The sequence below is a fragment of the Entelurus aequoreus genome, linkage group LG19 (genome assembly GCF_033978785.1).
Source record: "Entelurus aequoreus isolate RoL-2023_Sb linkage group LG19, RoL_Eaeq_v1.1, whole genome shotgun sequence".
Classification (NCBI taxonomy): domain Eukaryota; kingdom Metazoa; phylum Chordata; class Actinopteri; order Syngnathiformes; family Syngnathidae; genus Entelurus; species Entelurus aequoreus.
This window is the reverse complement of record NC_084749.1, coordinates 19248559-19270638: the sequence shown is the minus strand read 5'-3', so window position 1 is coordinate 19270638 and position 22080 is coordinate 19248559. Positions and strand designations below refer to the sequence as shown.

Below are 22080 nucleotides of genomic sequence, written 5' to 3'. Positions count from 1 at the left end.
AAACGTTATTAACTCGGCTCCACAAGTTCAGATCTTGATCATAATTGGTCCAAATGATGCAGAAGACACCCCGAAGTTCCGTATGGGTCGTTTCATATTCGTATCCACATCAGACACAGATATTGTACTGATGGGCGATGATAAATTGTGAATACATATTATCTATTATCTACGACAGTGTTTTTCAACCTTTTTTGAGCCAAGGCACATTTTTTTCATTGAAAAAATGCAGAGGCACACCACCAGCAGAAATCATTAAAAAATGAAACTCAGCAGCCGATATTGACAATAAAAAGTTGTTGTCGCAATTTTTGGATATGACTTTAAACCATAACCAACCATGCATCAATATAGCTCTTGTCTCAAAGTAGGTGTACTGTCACAACCTGTCACATCACCCCTGGACTTATTTTGAGTTTTTTGCTGTTTTCCTGTGTGTAGTGTTTTAGTTCTTGTCTTGCGCTCCTATTTTGGTGACTTTTCCTGTTTTGATGGTATTTTCCTGTAGCAGTTTCATGTCTTCCTTGACCGCTATTCCCCACGCCTGCTTAGTTTTAGCAATCAAGAATATTTCAGTTTTTTTAATCTTTCTTTGTGGGGACATTGTTGATTGTCATGTCATGTTCGGATGTACTTTATGGACGCCATCTTTGCTCCACAGTAAGTCTTTGCTGTCATCCAGCATTCTGTTTTTGTTTACTTTGTAGCCAGTTCAGTTTTAGTTTCGTTCTGCATAGCCTTCCCTAAGATTCAATGCCTTTTCTTAGGGACACTCACCTCTTGTTTATTTTTGGTTTAAGCATTAGATACCTTTTTACCTGCACACTGCCTCCCGCTGTTTCCGACATCTACAAAACAATTAGCTACCTGCTGCCACCTACTGATATGGAAGAGTATAAGTTAAGTTAAGGTACCGATGATTGTCACACACACACTAGGTGTGGCGAAATTATTCTCTGCATTTGACCCATCACCCTTGATCACCCCTTGGGAGGTGAGGGGAGCAGTGGGCAGCAGCGGTGGCCGCGCCCGGGAATCATTTTTGGTGATTTAACCCCCAATTCCAACCCTTGATGCTGAGTGCCAAGCAGGGAGGTAATGGGTCCCATTTTTATAGTCTTTGGTATGACTCGGCCGGGGTTTGAACTCACAACCTACCTGTGTTAGTCTGCCGATCTCCAGACAGTACAGACACTCGACAACGGCACATTATTTGCGGATTATAATTACTGGTTTTCAAAACATATTTTTAACCCAAATAGGTGAAATTAGATAATCTCCCACGGCACACCAGACTGTATCTCACGGCACACTAATGTGCCGCGGCACAGTGGTTGTAAAACACTGATCTACGTGGCGTGGCATTGCGCCAAACTTTGATCTGATAGTTCGCCAAAAAACACAAAATGTTAAAATACCCTAAATTTTGATCCTATTTGCTACAATTGATGATAATGTCAGCCTGAAGTGGCCTATGGGTCAGTGCGTGTTCATACCTATTCGTAGTGGGCCGAGCCTGGTGGTAAAAACTGCACCCCGCCATCAACCGTGAAGCTGGATTTACTTAACTAGATGACCGGATCTACCTCTAAACCAGGGGTGTCAAACTCATTTTAGCTCAGGGGCCGCATGGAGGAAAATCCTTTCCCACATGGGCCAAACTGGTAAAATCATGGCGTGATAACCTAAAAATAGAACTTGAGCGCTATAGTTGTAGTGAACAAAAATCCTCAATGTGATGCTTTAGTGCACAGGTGTCAAACTTCAGGCCCACAAAAGCCTTGAAATAATATGCGTCAATAAAATACTTTATATTTTCTTACTAAACGTATTTGTTCTTTCCGTTTTGAAAGAAAAATACACATATTGCATGCAATTGCATACATTTTAAGCTTTGATATTATCTATTAATGCAGCAAATATTATACTATCATACATTTCAAACTTTTTAAATTAAAACCTCTAAAGGCCTTAGTGGCCACATGTGTGGACAGCACCTTTTAGCTCTTATTTCCAAAATTGTGTACACTACTGAATTGGGGTCTTATGGCCGCTTATGTGGACACTTATACTGCCATCTGGTGGTAGAAGAGTATAACATACAATGGAATTTGGAAAAAAAAGTGTAAAAATAAGAATTAGCATGTCACTAAACATGAAGTACACGTTTGTTACTTATGGACTAAGTACATCATATCAAAAGATGATTCTTAGTTTTTATTGTAATTAGGGTCCAATTAGCCCAAATAGCAAAGAGAAATTAAAAAAAAGCATGTAAACAAACAGCTTGGGCCTTGAGAGGTTTAAAATAAAAATAATCACAATACATATCTGCTTGATTTAGGATTTCAAAGCAAGTTATCCATGAAATTTTACACTGTAAAAATGACAGTAGAGTTTATGGTTGAAAAAAAAAAAACTATACTGTTTTTCCATTTACAGTAATATGCAGTAACAAAAAAAAACACTGTATATTTTACAGTAACATTGTGACGACGGAGCTGTCAGTTTCTTACTGCAATATCAAGATTAGTTTTGCAGTGTATGAAAAAACTATTTACTAATCAGATGCAAGGGCAATTGTATGATAATATCATGAGGTGAATCTCTATACATTTATACTCATACATTATTCACGGTTGCAAGTGGCCCTCTGAGGGCAGGCATAACTGCGACGTGGTTCGACACCCCTGCTTTAGTGGCACGCACCTTTTTTATGTACAGTAGTTCAAATAAAATTAATATTATTATTAAATAACTTTAAAATAATCCTGTATTCTGCTCTCTCTCAGCTGTTTATTTCCCTCAACAACACACATGCATGCAGTGCACACAACTCAATGTCATTTATGCTGTCATGTCCCCCTTGTGACTAGTTTCAGTACTACAGCTTCCATGCAATTTTTTACAAATAATTTTCTTTTTTTTTTTTAGTTGTACTATACTGTAAAACCAAAAACATTTTGAAATAATACAAACAACATAGCATGTGACTTTATTTTAAGAGCAATTTTTTGGATAAATAATACTGAATTTATTTATTAATAGATTTATATAACAATAAATATAATAATAATCCATCCATCCATTTTCTACCGCTGGTCCCTTTTGGGGTCGCGGGGGGTTCTGGAGCCTATCTCAGTTGCATTCGGGCGGTAGGCGGGGTACACCCTGGACAAGTCGCCACCTCATCACAGGGTCAACATTCACACTCACATTCACACACTAGGGCCAATTTTGTGTTGTCAATCAACCTATCCCCAGGTGCATGTCTTTGGAACTGTAAACATTTTTATTTTGATACAACTTTAAAAAAATTGTGGCAACATTTTCCAACCAATTTTTACAAGTTTTGATAATTTTTTGGTTTTTAATTTGATACAATTTTGTACAAATAAGTTGGTGCTAACTTGAAGATGCAAAAAAAATATGTTTAATAAACCTGAAAAAAGGCAGCTAATTAATTACACCGTACCTATTTAAATGTGTTTTATAAGTTGGTAAAACTGGGTGTAATTAAGTAGGTGATAAGTTGAAGATGCAACAAAATTAAGTAAAACATTTTTAAAAATGTCCAAAAATTAAGTTGGACAAAAATGAAAGAAGATAGCAAATTAAGTACACCACACTTAAATAAAATATATATAAGTGAAAATGTTTTACTTTGATGCTACTTTTAAAAAATTGTTGCAGCATTTTCCAATTTTCAGAAGTTTTGTGAACTTACGTTTTTTTAAAATTTGTTAAAACTATTACCGTATTTTTCCGACCATAGGGCGCACCGGATTATAAGGCACATTAAAGGAATTATCTTATTATGATTTTTTTTCTAAATGTAAAACACTTCCTTGTGGTCTACATCAGTGTTTTTCAACCACTGTGCCGCGGCACACTTGTGTGCTGTGATATACAGTCTGGTGTGCCGTGGGAGATTATCTAATTTCACCTATTTGGGTTAAAAATTGTTTTTGCAAACCAGTAATTATAATCCGCAAATAATGTGCCGTTTTTTTTTAATTATAGAGGTTTATTTGAAATACGGACAGATACAAAAACATAGACATCTGAAACAGTTATCCAATGTATGCATCATAGTGTTTGTAGCCAAAGCTAATTTACAACACTTGTCACCAACAACAACAACAACACAGATCCAACATCGTTAAAATAGGAAAATAAAAAATGTAATTAGGCAAAGATGAGTCGATAATAATGATAATAGAAAGTGCAAACTACATAAAAGCCAATAATAATAATAACACAGACAAAGTGCAGACTAGATAAAAAACAATTAGTAAAAATTAGTAAAAACTAAATATGTTGTTGAGTGTCTGTACTGTCTGGAGATCGGCAGACTTACCATGTTATACTCTTCCATATCAGTAGGTGGCAGCCGGTAGCTAATTGCTTTGTAGATGTCGGAAACAGCGGGAGGCAGCGTGCAGGTAAAAAGGTGTCTAATGCTTAAACCAAAAATAAACACAAGGTGTGCCCCTAAGAAAAGGCATTGAAGCGTAAGGAAGGCTATGCAGAATGAAACTAAAACTGAACTGGCTACAAAGTAAACAAAAACAGAATGCTGGACGACAGCAAAGACTTACTGTGGAGCAGAGACAGCGTCCACAAAGTACATCCGAACATGACATGACAATCAACAATGTCCCCACAAAGAAGGATAAAAACAACTGACATATTCTTGATTGCTAAAACAAAGCCGGTGTGGGGAATAGCGATCAAGGAAGACATGAAACTGCTACCGGAAAATACCAAATAAAGAGAAAAATCCACCAAAATTGGAGCGCAAGACAAGAACTAAAACACTACACACAGGAAAACACCAAAAAAACTCAATAATTCAGGGCGTGATGTAACAGGTGGTGACAGTACACCTACTTTGAGACAAGAGCTATAGTGATGCATGCTTGGTTATGCTTTAAAGTCATATCCAACAACTGCGAGAACGACTTTTTATCGTCAATATCGGCTGCTGAGTTTCATTTTTTTAATGTTTTCTGCTGAAAAATGAAAAAAATGTGCCTTGGCTCAAAAAAGGTTGAAAAACACTGGTCTACATAACATGTAATGGTGGTTCTTTGATCAAAAGGTTGCATGGATTATGTTTTACAGATCATCTTCAAGTCGCTTTATAATAATAACAATATATTTAATTTTTAAGGCCAACATTGTCTATGTTTTAACAGCCTTACAATGAATCAAAAGAACATTAAAATACAGGTGACATCATTATCTTAAATAAACTACAATATTTACACCGTCCCGCTTTTCTTTGTCTAATTCTTTTCGAAACAATGTCAGACCTCCAAAGTGACCGAAGCCGACGTGAACTCTCCATCCAGCTTTGTTGTTTCTTCTCAGCCATTGGGTGGTCCTTGTCTCTCCCTTTCTCTTCCACTCTATCTCCTTCTCACTCATTGTCAAGTCCATAGCGTCTGTTTCTCTTTGAGCTCCGCGGCACCCGGCCACGGCTCGAAACCCAATACTTGAGTATACACAATTAAGTTCACACCAGAGGTTATTGGCTGGAAGTATGGTCCCATTCCACTAAATGTGTGAATCAGCCAAAGGATGGGAGGACTGGAGTGCTGGCAGGTTATTTGGTCAAGGTTGAGTAAATACTGCGGGTGAGCAATATTGCGTTCTGCATTGCCTGGCTTCTACCTTTGAGGGCTGTAGCTCGCAATCAAAGATGATAAAAGTCAGCGTGCTCGGTAATGTTACTTGACCGCACAAAGTGCTTTTGCTGTCATTTGTTGCTATAGTAGTAGTGAGATAGTTTTTTTTTCCACCACAAAGAAAACATTAGACATTGTCAGGCAACAACAAAACAAATCCACATACCTACAAAATTGGATGAAGCAAAGCGCTGATGTTACTTTAGGCCCCTGTATTCTTTTTTTTATTTAGCATTTTTATGTGGTTTGGTATGGCTTCTTTCACCGCAACTTTTATTGAACCAAATACAAAATAACGTGCCAACTATGTTTCCACATTTTGATGCTTGTGGTTCTTAAAGGCCTACTGAAATTAATTTTTAAAATTTAAACGGGGATAGCAGATCCATTCTATGTGTCATACTTGATCATTTCGCGATATTGCCATATTTTTGCTGAAAGGATTTAGTAGAGAACATCGACGATAAAGTTCGCAACTTTTGGTCGCTGATAAAAAAAAAGCCTTGCCTGTACCGGAAGTAGCGTGACGTCGCAGGTTGAAGGGCTCCTCACATTTCCCCATTGTTTACACCAGCAGCGAGAGCGATTCGGACCGAGAAAGCGACGATTACCCCATTAATTTGAGCGAGGATGAAAGATTCGTGGATGAGGAACGTGAGAGTGAAGGACTAGAGTGCAGTGCAGGACGTATCTTTTTTCGCTCTGACCGTAACTTAGGTAAAAGAGCTCATTGGATTCCACACTCTCTCCTTTTTCTATTGTGGATCCCGGATTTGTATTTTAAACCACCTCGGATACTAAATCCTCTTGAAAATGAGAATCGAGAACGCGAAATGGACATTCACAGTGACTTTTATCTCCACGACAATACATCGGTGAAGCACTTTAGCTACGGAGCTAACGTGATAGCATCGTGCTTAAATGCAGATAGAAACAAAAGAAATAAGCCCCTGACTGGAAGGATAGATAGAAGATCAACAATACTACTATCAGGAGACACCAAACCAAACACTGGACCTGTAACTACACGGTTAATGCTGTGCCGGTTGTCGAAGCCTAGCAATGCTGTTGCTAACGACGCCATTAAGGCTAACTTAGCTACGGGACCTCGTCAGAGCTATGATAAAAACATTAGAGCTCCACCTACGCCAGCCCTCATCTGCTCATCAACACCCGTGCTCACCTGCGTTCCAGCGATCGACGGCGCGACGAAGGACTTCACCCAATCATAGATGCGGTCGGCGGCTAGCGTCGGATAGCGCGTCTGCTATCCAAACCAAAGTCCCCCTGGTTGTGTTGCTGCAGCCACCCGCTAATACACAGATCCCACCTACAGCTTTCTTCTTTGCAGTCTTCATTGTTCATTAAGCAAATTGCAAAAGATTCACCAACACAGATGTCCAGAATACTGTGGAATTTTGAGATGAAAACAGAGCTGTTTGTATTGTGATACAATGTGTCCGAATACTTCCGTTTCAACCAATGACGTCACGCGCACACGTCATCATACATAGACGTTTTCAACCGGAAGTTTAGCGGGAAATTTAAAATTGCACTTTATAAGTTAACCCGGCCGTATTGGCATGTGTTGCAATGTTAAGATTGCATCATTGATATATAAACTATCAGACTGCGTGGTCGGTAGTAGTGGGTTTCAGTAGGCCTTTAACCTTGTTGGATGTACCGAACCCCCACCAGCATTCACCGAACCCTTCTTTAGTGAAAAATAAAATGTTTTTTTTTTTCAAATTCAAGAAAAAGTTATATGTTTTCTTACTGGTGCACAAAATGAACCGTGCATGAACATCACCTTGTTCAAAGAACAAAACCAACACAGTGTATGAACTCACAACAAATTACACACATTACACGCATTACCATGAATTGATTAACGTGGACCCCGACTTAAACAAGTTGAAAAACTTATTCAGGTGTTACCATTTAGTGGTCAATTGTACGGAACATGTACTGTACTGTGTAAACTGTACTGTTTCATTTAATGCAGACCTGGGCAAATAAAGGCCCGGGGGCCACATGCGGCCCGTTGAGCTTTTCAATCTGGCCCGCCGGACATTCCCAAATAATTTTTTTAGATCTTTAAGATGGAAATTGTAGCCGCCATCATGATGTGCAGTGATGTTTTCTAATGACCGTAATTCTTCAACTATACAAAGTATTTCAATGGTTGGAACCTGCGCTTATGGATGATATAACAGTTACTATGGTAATCTAATTAGTTACTATGGTCATCTAATTAGTTACTATGGTAATCTACGTCACAGCAGCTCAGACGAGGCACCATGCAGTGTGGGCGGGAAGCGTTTCCACAGACGCGGAAGGAGATTTTCACAACAAAGCTTAATGATGTATAGAATAGAATAGAAAGTACTTTATTGATCCCTGGGGGAAATTCAGCAAATATCAGATTTATCAGATTGTAGGTGGGTTTATTTTGTACCCTCCACGTTAATATTTCACGGTTTGTTGCATTTTTGTTGCGTTTCACTTGATTGTAAAATATGTCGATCGAAAAGGGGTGACGTTCATATTTTGTCAATATTCAGTATTTTATCCTTCATAGAAACATGTAAAATTCCATTACATTTTTTAAGGCGGTCTGTCATAACGTTTTTAGCATTCAATCAGACATTATTGTGAGGTTTTGTATTAGTGTTCCTAAAAATAGATACACCGGCCCCCAGACACATTTTATTCTCTAAATGTGGCCCCCGAGTCAAAATAATTGCCCAGGCCTGATATAATGTATTCTCTTCCTTTGCAATCTGCTAGTAAAAGTTTCAATCAATCAATCAAAAAATCTGCAAATCAGATGGAAAATTAGAGGGAACATTGTTTGGGGGTATCCATAATACGCCGATAAGGAGAAGTTTTTATTTACCCGATAATTCGGATGTGTCTATACCTCCGTGGCGGAGGCTCCGCCGAACCCCTGAGGCCGACTCACCGAACCCCTAGGGTTCGATCGAACCCAGGTTAAGAACCACTGTTGTAAACATTGCATGTAAGAAACTCTGCCTCTGCACATACACTATATTGCCAAAAGTATTTGGCCACCCATCCAAATGATGAGAATCCGGTGCCCTAATCACTTGGCCCGGTGTATAAAATCAAGCACTTAGGGATGGAGACTGTTTCTACAAACATTTTGTGAAAGAATGGGCCGCTCTCAGTGATTTCCAGCGTGGAACTGTCATAGGATGCCACCTGTGCAACAAATCCAGTCGTGAAATTTCCTCGCTCCTAAATAGTCCAAGGTCAACTTTATTATAAGAAAAGTGAAAAGTTTGGGAACAACAGCAAGTCAGCCACCAAGTGGTAGGCCACGTAAACTGACAGAGAGGGGTCAGCGGATGCTGAAGCGCATAGTGCAAAGACTTTCTGCACAGTCAGTTGCTACAGAGCTCCAAACTTCATGTGACCTTCCAATTAGCCCACGTGCAGTACGCAGAGAGCTTCATGGAATGGGTTTCCATGGCTGTGCAGCTGTATCTAAGCCATACATCATCAAGTCCAATGCAAAGCGTGGGACGCAGTGGTGTAAAGCACGTTGCCACTGGACTCTAGAGCAGTGGAGACGCCTTCTCTGGACTGATGAATCACGCTTTTCCATCTGGCAATCTGATGGATGAGTCTGGGTTTGGAAGTTGCCAGGAGAACGCTACATTTCGGACTGCGTTGTGCCGAGGGTGAAATTTGGTGGAGGAGGAATTATGGTGTGGGGTTGTTTTTCAGGAGTTGGGCTTGGCCCCTTAGTTCCAGTGAAAGGAACTTTGAATGCTCCAGGATACCAAAACATTTTGAACAATTCCATGGGATGGCACTTCAAGTTCATATGTGAGAAAAGGCAGGTGGCCGAATACTTTTGACAATATAGTGTATCATTCGGGGGAATTCAGTGCCCAAACAAAAAAATCCCACGCATGCTATTTTTTTTGCTGAGTACAACTGAAAAATAGGCCATAATGGGGCCAAAAAAAGTTGCAAGTACTAGCATTTTGATAAAGAATGTGAGAAAATTTGTTAAATTCAAGAAAGAACTCGTAGCAACGAAGTTATCGTACGAGTACCTCTGCCCTCCCTTGCTTCTTCTCTGAAAGAGTCTTTAATAAAGGTAAAACTGATGTTTCTGATATGTTCTGCTGTATGTCTGGACCCTGGGAGGCAGAAACGGCAGGCAAATGCAGGACGGAGCCCTTTTTTATTAGGGGAAAAAACAAATATGTGCACCTGGGAAGTGCACAAAGAGTAAACAGGCTTATGACGCGCAAAGCAAACAAAGTAAAACTTGAGGGTTGGCATAAGAAGCATCCTGATTGCCAATCAGGGACAGGGGAGGGGGCCAGCGCCCAGACAAAAGGAGTGGCGGTAAATAGAGGTAACCAGGAAATAATAAATAAAACAATCATGACAGTTAAATGTTCGTTTTTTAATTGAAATTGTCATTTATATGTATTCCGCATAGCATCATGCACGTAAAACTGCAGTATCATGATCAAATGTGTCATGTTTTTAAAAATAAATGGTGTGTCTGGGACTGATTGAATTGGATTTACCACATTTTTTATGAGAAAAATTGCTTCGATTATTCTTCGATTCCTTTTTTTATCTGCCTTTTTAGAGCGGAAACCAAAGTACCACTATAATGTAATTTGGATTTAATGGAAACAATATCTGTTTCACTACAATATGAATATTTTACATAGGGCCTGATTTACTAAGATCTTAACACAAGGCGCTAAACAGTTTGTGTATAATATATAAAATAGCGCATGATCAAATAAGACCGCGTGTACAATTAAAAAATTGGTGCGGAGCGCCTGATTTAAATGAGGATTTTGCGTGTTCTATACAGGACATCACCCCCGGAGACACTTTCATTCATGTTATCATGCTCCTACCTGTGGGGGGTTTTGCTATTTTTGCAGGTGACATATACCACTCTTTATGGGCATTTTAGAAACAGTCCAACTTGTGCAGTGCATCTACATAAAAATCCCCTTTTTTAAAGCGCTATGAAGGTTCCCTTATGTGCTCAAGACGTTAAAAGTGCATACTTCAATATGTTTTGTTCATATAGTAGATATATTAATGATATATATTCTATGTGAAATAACTAACGCCATTAAACAAAAACACTAAAAGAACCCCAAAGGCATCAATTAAATGTGTTTTAATCAGCCCCCTATAGCAGTGTTTCTTAACCATAGGGCCGCGAGCGCCCCCTAGAGGGCCACCAAAAAATATCTGTTTCACAGCTGTGGTCCGTATGGGTAATACACTTAACAATAACAAACAAACAAACAGAAGAAGTCTGACGCTAAAGTCATAGAGACGTTTTTTAAGCGCAAAAATTCGGACCAAAATGGTGAAGCTGTATTTTCATTTTCATTTTACAGGCAATCTATTATTATTATTTTTATAGTTAGAATTGATCTATTTTAGCACTGCATAATTGTATGTACATTTTGTTTTTCATCAGCCCCTTCTCTTGTAGTATATTTGATCAGTTTTTATTTTTGTAATCAGTCTGACCTAAACCTTGATTATAATCTTTGAGATTAACTCATGGTTTTACACCATTTGACAAGGTTTATCCTGTTAAACCATAAGTAGGTTATATATAATTATTGTTCATGATTAAAATCAAGAGTAAGATTAATAATTCAGTGTTAATATTGGAGTAGTGGAAAAGTTGGGGCCCCAGTTAAAAAAAAACTTAAGAACCCCTGCCCTAAGGCTTATAAAAGGATGTTGCTGAATAGTTAAAGTTAAAGTTAAAGTACCAATGATTGTCACACACACACTAGGTGTGGTGAAATTATTCTCTGCATTTGACCCATCACCCTTGATCACCCCCTGGGAGGTGAGGGGAGCAGTGAGCAGCAGCGGTGGCCGCGCCCGGGAATCATTTTTGGTGAATTAACCCCCAATTCCAACCCTTGATGCTGAGTGCCGAGCAGGGAGGTAATGGGTCCCATTTTTATAGTCTTTGGTATGACTCGGCCGGGGTTTGAACTCACAACCTACCGATATGATATGTCTAAAATAATTGTATTTATTTTTTAAATTTTATTTCGGACAATTCAAATATATATGACGGAGGATTCTGGTCTGTCCATCGCTGGCACAGATCCGTGTAACTCAGTTTGCACATACTTTTCAGACTTGCTAAATCAAGACGCTAATTTAGGTGACACCATCCATTTCTAGTTTAGTACACCACACTTTGTGTGCTAAATAATTACATTTGCATCTTCTCCTCCGAGTATTGTGGGTGTTTTGATGACCTGCATATATATTTAGCATATTAATGAAGACGGAAAACGGATTGTGCTCCTTATTCTGCTCACTTAACGGATTCGTACCTCTTTGCACACGTTTAGCAAAACAGTTTTGCGTGTGCTGTCAAGTTTGCACGTCTTTTAGTACACGCAAACCTTTAGGCCAGTGGTGTCCAAAGTGCGGCCCGGGGGCCATTTGCGGTCCGCAGCTAATTGTTTACCGGCCCGCCACACATTTTGGAAATGCTATTGCAAAAATTAAAAAAAAAAAAATTAAAAAAGTGGAATGAGGTGAAATCTAACTAGAAAAAGTTGCAATGTTGACACAAAGCTGCCAAGCAGGCTGTTTTTGTTTTTTTTGTCTATCTTTATTTTTCAGTTTTTGCCATTGCTCCAAAAAAAATATAAAAATCAATGTTATAATGAATTCAATCTATCAATCAATCAATCAATCAATCAATGTTTATTTATATAGCCCTAAATCACAAAAATCTGGGTTTTTTTTTACGTGATATGAGAATGCAGATTCCCTGACCTAAAAGCAAATGTTATTTTTTAAATGCGTGCTGAGCCAGTTCACTCAACCCTTATAATGTCATTGTTAATATTTCCTAATATATAATTATTGACTATTACTATTCAAGGCTCCAATTATTTCAAATATTTCACTTTAAAAAAAATTCTGTGGAAAATATTGCATATATTGTGTGGTTGCCATACAAAAACATCAACGTTTTCTTTGACAGAAGAGCATAAAACAAACAAAATAATAGTTAAAACGTAAAATCGACAGATATATCTGAAGTTGATCTTGTCACTTAAGTGTTGAAAGTTAAAAAAAAAACTAATAAAAATGTATCACTTTATGAGTGGGGCACCTTTTGGACCCCAAATATATTTTAATGGGATTTTATTTATCTTTTCACTGTGATTACTCAAAAATAGTAATGAATTAAAATCTAAGGTGTCCTGCATTATTGATCTTTTTAAGGCTCTAATTACTTCACATCAAACATTGCTTTCTGAATGTTTTGGGCAGTGGGGGAAATACTGCATATCTCAGTTTTATTATAAAAAAACTAAGTTGTCTTTGACAGAAAAGGCATAAAACCTTTTATTTTTATATGTTTTACTTTATATCAACCCTAAGTTGATATACTGTAGATATTTACTGTAAGCGTTACATTAAAAAAAGATAAAAATAGTTTGACTTGTTTTTAACATTTTAATGACTTAGACCAGGGGGGTCCAAAGTGCGGCTCGCAGCTAATTGTTTACCGGCCCGCCACACATTCTGGAAATATTATTGTAAAAATAAAATAGAACATTAAAAAAAGTGGAATGAGGTGAAATCTAACGAGAAAAAGTTGCAATGTTGACACAAAAGCTGCCATGCAGGCTGTTTTTTTTTCTTTTGTCTTTCTTTCTTTTTCTTTTTTTACCATTGCTCAAAAAAAAAAAAAAAAGACAAAAAATCCATGTTATAATGAATTATTTTCAGGGCTCCAATTACTTCAAATATTTCACTTTAAAATGTTTTATGTGGTAAATATTGCATATATTGTGTAGTAGCCATATTAAAACATCAAAGATTTCTTTGACAAAAGCGCATAAAACAAACAAAATAATAGTTCCAGCATAAAATCGACAGATATATCTGAAGTTGTAACTTAAGTGTTGAAATTAAAAGAAAAACCTAATAAAAATGTATCACTTTATGAGTGGGGCACCTTTTGGATCCCAAATATATTTTGTGATTTTTTATTTATCTTTTCACTGTGATTACTCAAAAATATGAAATAATTAAAATCAATGGTGTCCTGCATTATTGATCTTTTAGGGCTCTAATTACTAAATACTGCATATTTCAGTTTTACTATAAAAAAACTAAGTTGTTTTTGACAGAAAAGCCATAAAACATTTTTTTTTTCATTTGTATTACTTTATATCAACTTGAAGCTGATATAGAGATTTACTGTAAGCGTTAAATAATTCAAAGATAATAATAATCTGATTTATTTTTAACATTTTAATGACTGAGACCCTTTATGGTCCCCGGGACCCCTAAAGGTAAAATAAATAAAAAAATCCATATATTTTGTAATGGTTTGAAAATGAAAAATATCAAAATGGCCCCCACATGCTTTAATTTTTCCGTGTGCGGCCCTCAGTGGAAAAAGTTTGGACACCCCTGACTTAGATCCTTTATGGTCCCCGGGAGCCCTAAATGTAAAAAAAAACCAAACAAAATCCATATATTTTGTTATGGTTTGCAAAAATGAAAAATATCAAAATAGCCCCTGCAAGCTTTAATTTTTCCGTGTGCGGCCCTCAGTGGAAAAAGTTTGGACACCCCTGCTTTAGGCCCTCAATGTATAATCCCATTGCAATGAAACTAAAAACCATCTTTCAGCATTTGCCCGGATAAACTCACCCTAGTTGACCTCTGCAGCCTGTTGAGTGTTTCAGTGTTTTCACCCTCTGTATGCTGTTCACACGCGATTGGGAGACCCCTGACAGGCCAGCTGGATCCCCCACCCTAAGCCACCTCAAACACACACACACACACACACACACACACACACACACACACACACACACACACACACACACACACACACACACACACACACACACACACACACACACACACACACACACACACACACACACACGGCCAGCGACTCATTCAGTTACTTGATTGGAGGGTCATGAATGTGTGTGTGAGTGTCAGGAGTGTTTTGGGGGTTTCCTGTTTTGGCCCGTGTGCCTCGTGTGCTTCCTGGCAGGGGGGCTGCTGGTGTCATGTCATCTTTGGGACTGGCGGAACACATGCAATTTTCCCGTGGGGTAAACTGATACGGTACTTTTATAGGACATGATAGAATAAGATGTTTATCCAGCTGCGATCAAACACATTTGACATTCTGACACCGAGTCAAAACATTCTACGCCTCATAATTAAGTACATTTATGATATAATAACATTTCTGTTTGAAATGTGTCCTCTGGACACTCTGCTAAGGATCCACATACAGTCGCGATCAAAAGTTTACATACACTTGTAAAGAACGTAATGTCATGGCTGTCTTGAGTTTCCAATACTTTCTACTACTCTTATTTTTTGTGATAGAGTGATTGGAGCACATACTTGTTGGTCACAAAAAAACATTCATGAAGTTTGGTTCTTTTATGAATTTATTATGGGTCTACTGAAACAAAAATTGAGCTGTTTGGCCACAATACCCAGCAATATGTTTGGAGGAGAAAAGGCGAGGCCTTTAATCCCAGGAACACCACGCCCACCGTCAAGCATGGTGGTGGTAGTATTATGCTCTGGGCCTGTTTTGCTGCCAATGGAACTGGTGCTTTAAATGGGACAATGAAAAAGGAGGATTACCTCCAAATTCTTCAGGACAACCTAAAATCATCAGCTCGGAGGTTGGGTCTTGGGCGCCGTTGGGTGTTCCTACAGGACAATGACCCAAAACACACGTCAAAAGAGGTAAAGGGATGGCTAAATCAGGCTTGAGTTAAGGTTTTAGAATGGCCTTCCAAAAGTCCTGACTTAAACGTGTGGACAATGCTGAAGAAACAAGTCCATGTCGAAACAGAAAACCAGCAAATTTAGCTGAACTGCACCAATTTTGTCAAGAGGATTGGTCAAAAATTCAACCAGAAGCTTGTGGATGGCTACCAAAAGCGCCTTATTGCAGTGAAACTTGCCAAGGGACATGTAACCAAATATCAACATTGCTGTATGTATACTTTTGACCCAGCAGATTCGATTTTCAGTAAACCCATAATAAATTCTTAAAAGAACCAAACTTCATGAATGTTTTTTGTGACCAACAAGTATGTGCTCCAATCACTCTATCCCCAAAAAATAAGAGTTGTAGAAATTATTGGAAACTCAAGACAGTCATGACATTGTTATGTACAAGTGTATGTAAACTTTTGACCACGACTGTACATTTCTGTCTAAACAGTGGTAGACATCAACCTCACCTTTTTAAATAATTTTGTGTTAAAAAGCATGCATTTTCTTGTTTACGTGCAATACATAGTATGTACTGTACTGTATTTATCATGTAATTGGCTACACATAATATTTTAAAACAGGGATTCTTAACCTTTTTGACCTTGGGGCCCATTTTTTCCACTACAGAGGTGCCCGGAACCCACTCAAATATTAACGCTGAATTAGTAATCTTACTCTCAATCTTAATCATATTCAATAATTGTATATAACCTACCTACAGTTAAACAGGGTACACCTTACCAAATGTTATGGAAGCATGTGTTAATCACAAACATTATTGTCAAGGATTAGGTCAGGCTGATTACAAAAAAAAAGACTAATCAAGAAGAGACTCAGACACAGAAGAAAAATACTTTTACATACAGTTACACAATGCCAACATAAATAAATGATAACTAAATTAATGATAAATAATAATATAAGGATTTCTTAAATAAATGAAAACACAGCTTCAATACTTAAGTCATAATTTTTGCGCTTAAGAAACTTCAGTAGGACTTTAGCCCCAGACTTTGTCATTTAGTTGATATTGTCATTACTGCCACAAGTGGTGGAAAAGTGTATTACAACTGAGTACTGCTGAGAAACAAATATTTTTTTGGCGGCCCAACAATGGGCCCTATGGTTAAGAAACACTGTCTTACAACACATTTTTTATTCGCTCGCTTTTAAAAGCAAGCTTGGTTCGACTTTTCTCGACTTTTTAGTAATGTTTTAAATATTTTATTCAGTTTTAACAGTTGTATTATTTTTTGTTACTGAACCTGTAGGATTGTTTTTATTGATCTTATTAATCAAAGTTTTTGTCATTTTTATCCAATTTGTACAGCACTTAGGAGCAGCTTGAGCTGTTGTTTTTAAAGGTCCTCTATAAATGAATCTTGACCTTGACACGGTAATATGTGTTTAATGGAAACACATTTGATCTTTATTAAGGCAATCACTTAAATAATACAATTTTATAAAAGCATTTTTATTTAATTTTTTTATTTAAAAAAAAAATAATACAAATATATAATTAAATAAAAATGCTTTTTTTTAAAACTTTTTCTGGACTAAAAAAATGTATCAAAATAAAAACATTTTTATTTAATTAAAAATGTAAATAAAAATGCTTTTATTTAATTTTGTTATTAAAGTGATTGCCTTAATAAACAGAACAGTACAGGATTTAATTCATTTTTCATGCTCTACATCTATCATGCTGTACTGTTCTCTAAAACCAAATAAAAGAGAGCAAAGTGTCTTTCTGGATCACATCACACTGTGAACATTGGTAAAAACATACTAAGCCTCATAAAACACAAAATATAAATAGAGCAAATACAAATTATTGGGATTCATACGCATCGATGCAGATAGATATTTTCCACAATTTAAGCGTGTGTCAATGTCACACACACACACACACACACACACACACACACACACACACACACACACACACACACACACACACACACACACACACACACACACACACACACACACACACACACGCACACACACACACACACACACACACACACACACACACACACACACACACACACATACTGGTTATCATTCGAAATGGGGACCAAGTTTTTGATCATCACTTGTGGGGACCACCCTTTCGACAGGTTGTGGAGGCATAAAAAAAAAGAGGTAAAATGGCCACTGCCCAGTTAGCTCATACACGTCTTTAAATCTCTGGATTGATGAAGTAATGTGCTGATCATTCTTACTGGGGACCCTGGGGAAAAAGAGTTAATATGGTTCATGGGGACCAAATTTAAATAATTTTGCAAAATTTACACAAATTTGTACGTGACTAATAAGGACCTTTTAAATAAAAATAAAAAATAAACAAAAAATAAGTTCAAATTAAGTATGACATGATCTTTAGAATACAGCACTACAGCGCTCCTCTTATAGGAAGTTTCACCACTTAAATGTTAAAGCAAATCCTGCATCTTCTGTGACATTACTGAAAACTGCTATTTAGCAGCAATGAAGTTGTCTGCAACTCCAACTACCATATATACCAGGGGTGTCCAAACTTTTTCCACTGAGGGCCGCACACGGAAAAATTAAAGCATGCGCGGGCCATTTTGCTATTTTTCATTTTCAAACCATAACAAAATACTGTATATGGATTTTTTAAATTTTTTTTTACCTTTAGGGCTCCCAGGGATCATAAAGGATCATGTTACCTGAATATTACATTTGAACTATTATCTTGTTTGTTTTATGCTCTTTTGTCAAAGAAAACGTTGATGTTTTTGTATGGCAACATACAAAAACATATGCAATATATATGCAATATTTTCCACATAAAACATTTTAATGTGAAATATTTGAAATAATTGGAGCCTTGAATAGGTTAATACCGTAATTTCCGGACTATAAGCCGCTACTTTTTCCCCTTGTTCTGGTCCCTGCGGCTTATACAAGGGTGCGGCTTATATATGGCCTGTTCTTCTCCGACACCGACGAAGAGGATTTGGGTGGTTTTAGTACGCAGGAGGAAGACGATGACACGATGATTAAAGACTGACTTTTCATAGGCTGGTTATTTTGATAACGTACAGGCGAGCACTTTGTATTACTTTGCAGCGTTGTATTATTTGTACTCTGCACGAATGCTGTTCGCCATGTCAAAGATGTGAAAGTTTGATTGAATGATTGAAAGATTTATTGTTAATAAATGGGACGCTTTGCGTTCCCAAACAGTCATCTCTGTCCCGACAATCCCCTCCGTGGTAGCAGGAACCCCTATATACTACGCTAATTACACATCAAAACCCTGCAGCTTATAGTCGGGTGCGGCTTATATATGGAGCAATCTGTATTTTCCCCTAAAATTGGCTGGTGCGGCTTATAGTCAGGTGCGGCTTATAGTCCGGAAATTACGGTAAGTCATTATAACATTGTTATTTGTATTTTTTTTTAGCAATGGCAAAAAAATAGAAATAAAGATAGACAAAAGAAAAAAAAAACAGCCTGCATGGCAGCTTTGTGTCAACATTGCACCTTTTTCTAGTGAGATTTCACCTCATTCCGCTTTTTTTAAATATTTTTTTCACATTTTTGTAATAGCATTTCCAGAATGTGTGGCGGGCCGGTAAACAATTAGCTGCGGGCCGCAAATGGCCCCCGGGCCGCACTTTGGACACCCCTGATATATACAAACGTTTGTATGTTAGTTTTAACTAAGGATGGATACCATACAGAATCACAGTACTATTACTGTAGTGCCAGGATAACAAATGTTTCACTTTTCACTTAGGCATCTTCAGAATTGATCTGACCATCATTTAAAAAAGGTTTCCCTTTAGAGGACCTGTTTTTTTGTCCCCATACCGTCAGAGGTCCCCTAAAGGTCACTGTGTAAACAAAGCGATGTCCCCATTAAGTAAGCATTGCCAGAACACACACACACACACACACACACACACACACACACACACACACACACACACAAACACACACACACACACACACACACACACACACACACACACACACACACACACACACACACACACATACACACACACGCCACAGACTCGAGGAAGCAGCAGTCATGTTCCATCAATCCAACGCAAGCAGTGGTGATTGATCAATTAGCCTCGCTTAAAGCTGTGGCTCAGGCTGATCAATAGTGCTGATCACCAGCCAAAGGTTTTTCATTAAGACCTGCTGCTCTGCATGAGTGGACCCTATTAGCATAGATCACACCGACTGTGAGGAACGCCAATGAATGAAAACTATTCCTGCACTCGGAAAAAAATGTCATTGCATTCATAAAGGAATAACTATTGGTCAGATGTTGCGTTGAGAACCCTGACCTCAACACCAGTGGATATTATTGCCCATTAACTTTTTGACTTGTAGCGCCGTATTTATCCTTTTTCACCCTTAAAGGCCTACTGAAACCCACTACTACCGACCACACAGTCTGATAGTTTATATATCAATGATGAAATCTTAACATTATAACACATGCCAATACGGCCGGGTTAACTTATAAAGTGACATTTTAAATTTGCCGCTAAACTTCCGGTTCGAAACGCCTCTGTGGATGACGTATGCGCGTGACGTAGACCGGGGAACACGGGTATGCCTTCCACATTGAAGCCAATACGAAAAAGCTCTGTTTTCATTTCATAATTCCACAGTATACTGGACATCTGTGTTCGTGAATCTGTTGCAATCATGTTCATTGCATTATGGAGAAGGAAGCTGAGCAAGCAAAGAAGAAAGTTGTCGGTGCGAAATGGACGTATTTTTCGAACGTAGTCAGCAACAACAGTACACAGCCGGCGCTTCTTTGTTTACATTCCCGAAAGATGCAGTCAAGATGGAAGAACTCGGATAACAGAGACTCTAACCAGGAGGACTTTTGACTTCGATACACAAACGCCTGTAGAGAACTGGGACAACACAGACTCTTACCAGGATTACTTTGATTTGGATGACAAAGACGCAGACGTGCTACTGTGAGTATGCAGCTTTGGCTTCTAAACATTTGATCGCTTGACCGTATGTGCGCAACTTTTTTTTGCGTATGTACGTAACTTTTTTAAAATATATAAGCTTTATGAACCTTGGGTTAGGTGAACGGTCTTTTGGGCTGAGTGATTGTGTGTGTTGATCAGGTGTTTGAATTGTATTGGCGTGTTCTATGGAGCTAGGAGCTAGCATAGGAGCTAGGAGCTAGCATAACAAACACGCAGGTGTTTTTATGCAGGATTAATTTGTGGCATATTAAATATAAGCCTGGTTGTGTTGTGGCTAATAGAGTAAATATATGTCTTGTGTTTATTTACTGTTTTAGTCATTCCCAGCTGAATACCAGGTACCGTGAGTATGCAGCCTTGGCTGCTAAACATTTGATAGCTTGACCGTACGTGCGCGTCACGTACGTAACTTTTTAAAAATATATAAGCTTTATGAACCTTGGGTTAGGTGAACGGTCTTTTGGGCTGAGTGATTGTGTGTGTTGATCAGGTGTTTGAATTGTATTGGCGTGTTCTATGGAGCTAGGAGCTAGCATAGGAGCTAGGAGCTAGCATAACAAACACGCAGGTGTTTTTATGCAGGATTAATTTGTGGCATGTTAAATATAAGCCTGGTTGTGTTGTGGCTAATAGAGTATATATATGTCTTGTGTTTATTTACTGTTGTAGTCATTCCCAGCTGAATATCAGGTCACCCCCGGCTCTCACAGCATCTTCCCTATCTGAATAGCTTCAACTCCCCACTAGTCCTTCACTTGCACTTTACTCATCCACAAATCTTTCATCCTCGCTCAAATTAATGGGGAAATTGTCGCTTTCTCGGTCCGAATCTCTCTCACTTCATGCGGCCATCATTGTAAACAATAGGGAACTTTGCGTATATGTTCAACTGACTACGTCACGCTACTTCCGGTAGGGGCAAGCCTTTTTTTTATCAGATACCAAAAGTTGCAATCTTTATCGTCGTCGTTCTATACTAAATCCTTTCAGCAAAAATATGGCAATATCGCGAAATGATCAAGTATGACACTTAGAATAGATCTGCTATCCCCGTTTAAATAAAAAAAATTCATTTCAGTAGGCCTTTAATTGCCTCGATTTTTCAAAATTTGTTGTGGTAACGTACATCACTCTGGGCTAAATTACATGTTTCTACTTACGTGGATTCTATTTTTCTGTTCCCAAGCGGCTCAGTTTGAGTATTTGTCAGTATTGTAGCGTCCCGGAAGAGTTAGTGCTGCAAGGGGTTCTGGGTATTTGTTCTGTTGTGTTTATGTTGTGTTACGGTGCGGATGTTCTCCCGAAATGTGTTTGTCATGACAAGTAGACTGACAAGTATATCCCTGGACACATGAGGGACTTTGAATATGACCAATGTATGATCCTGTAACGACTTGGTATCGGATTGATGCCCAATTTTTGGTATCTTCCAACAGAAGAATAATTGATTATTACATTTTAACAGAAGTGTAGATAGAACATGTTAAAAGAGAAAGTAAGCAGATCTTAACAGTAAATGAACAAGTAGATTAATAATT

General features: G+C 38.0%; 1 protein-coding gene across 2 annotated transcripts in view; it reads left to right on the top strand.

Annotated features, from left to right (window-relative positions):
* LOC133635174 (adhesion G-protein coupled receptor D2) overlaps positions 1-22080 on the top strand; it is a 273122-nt gene that overhangs the window by 212602 nt on the left and 38440 nt on the right. The window lies entirely within an intron of this gene.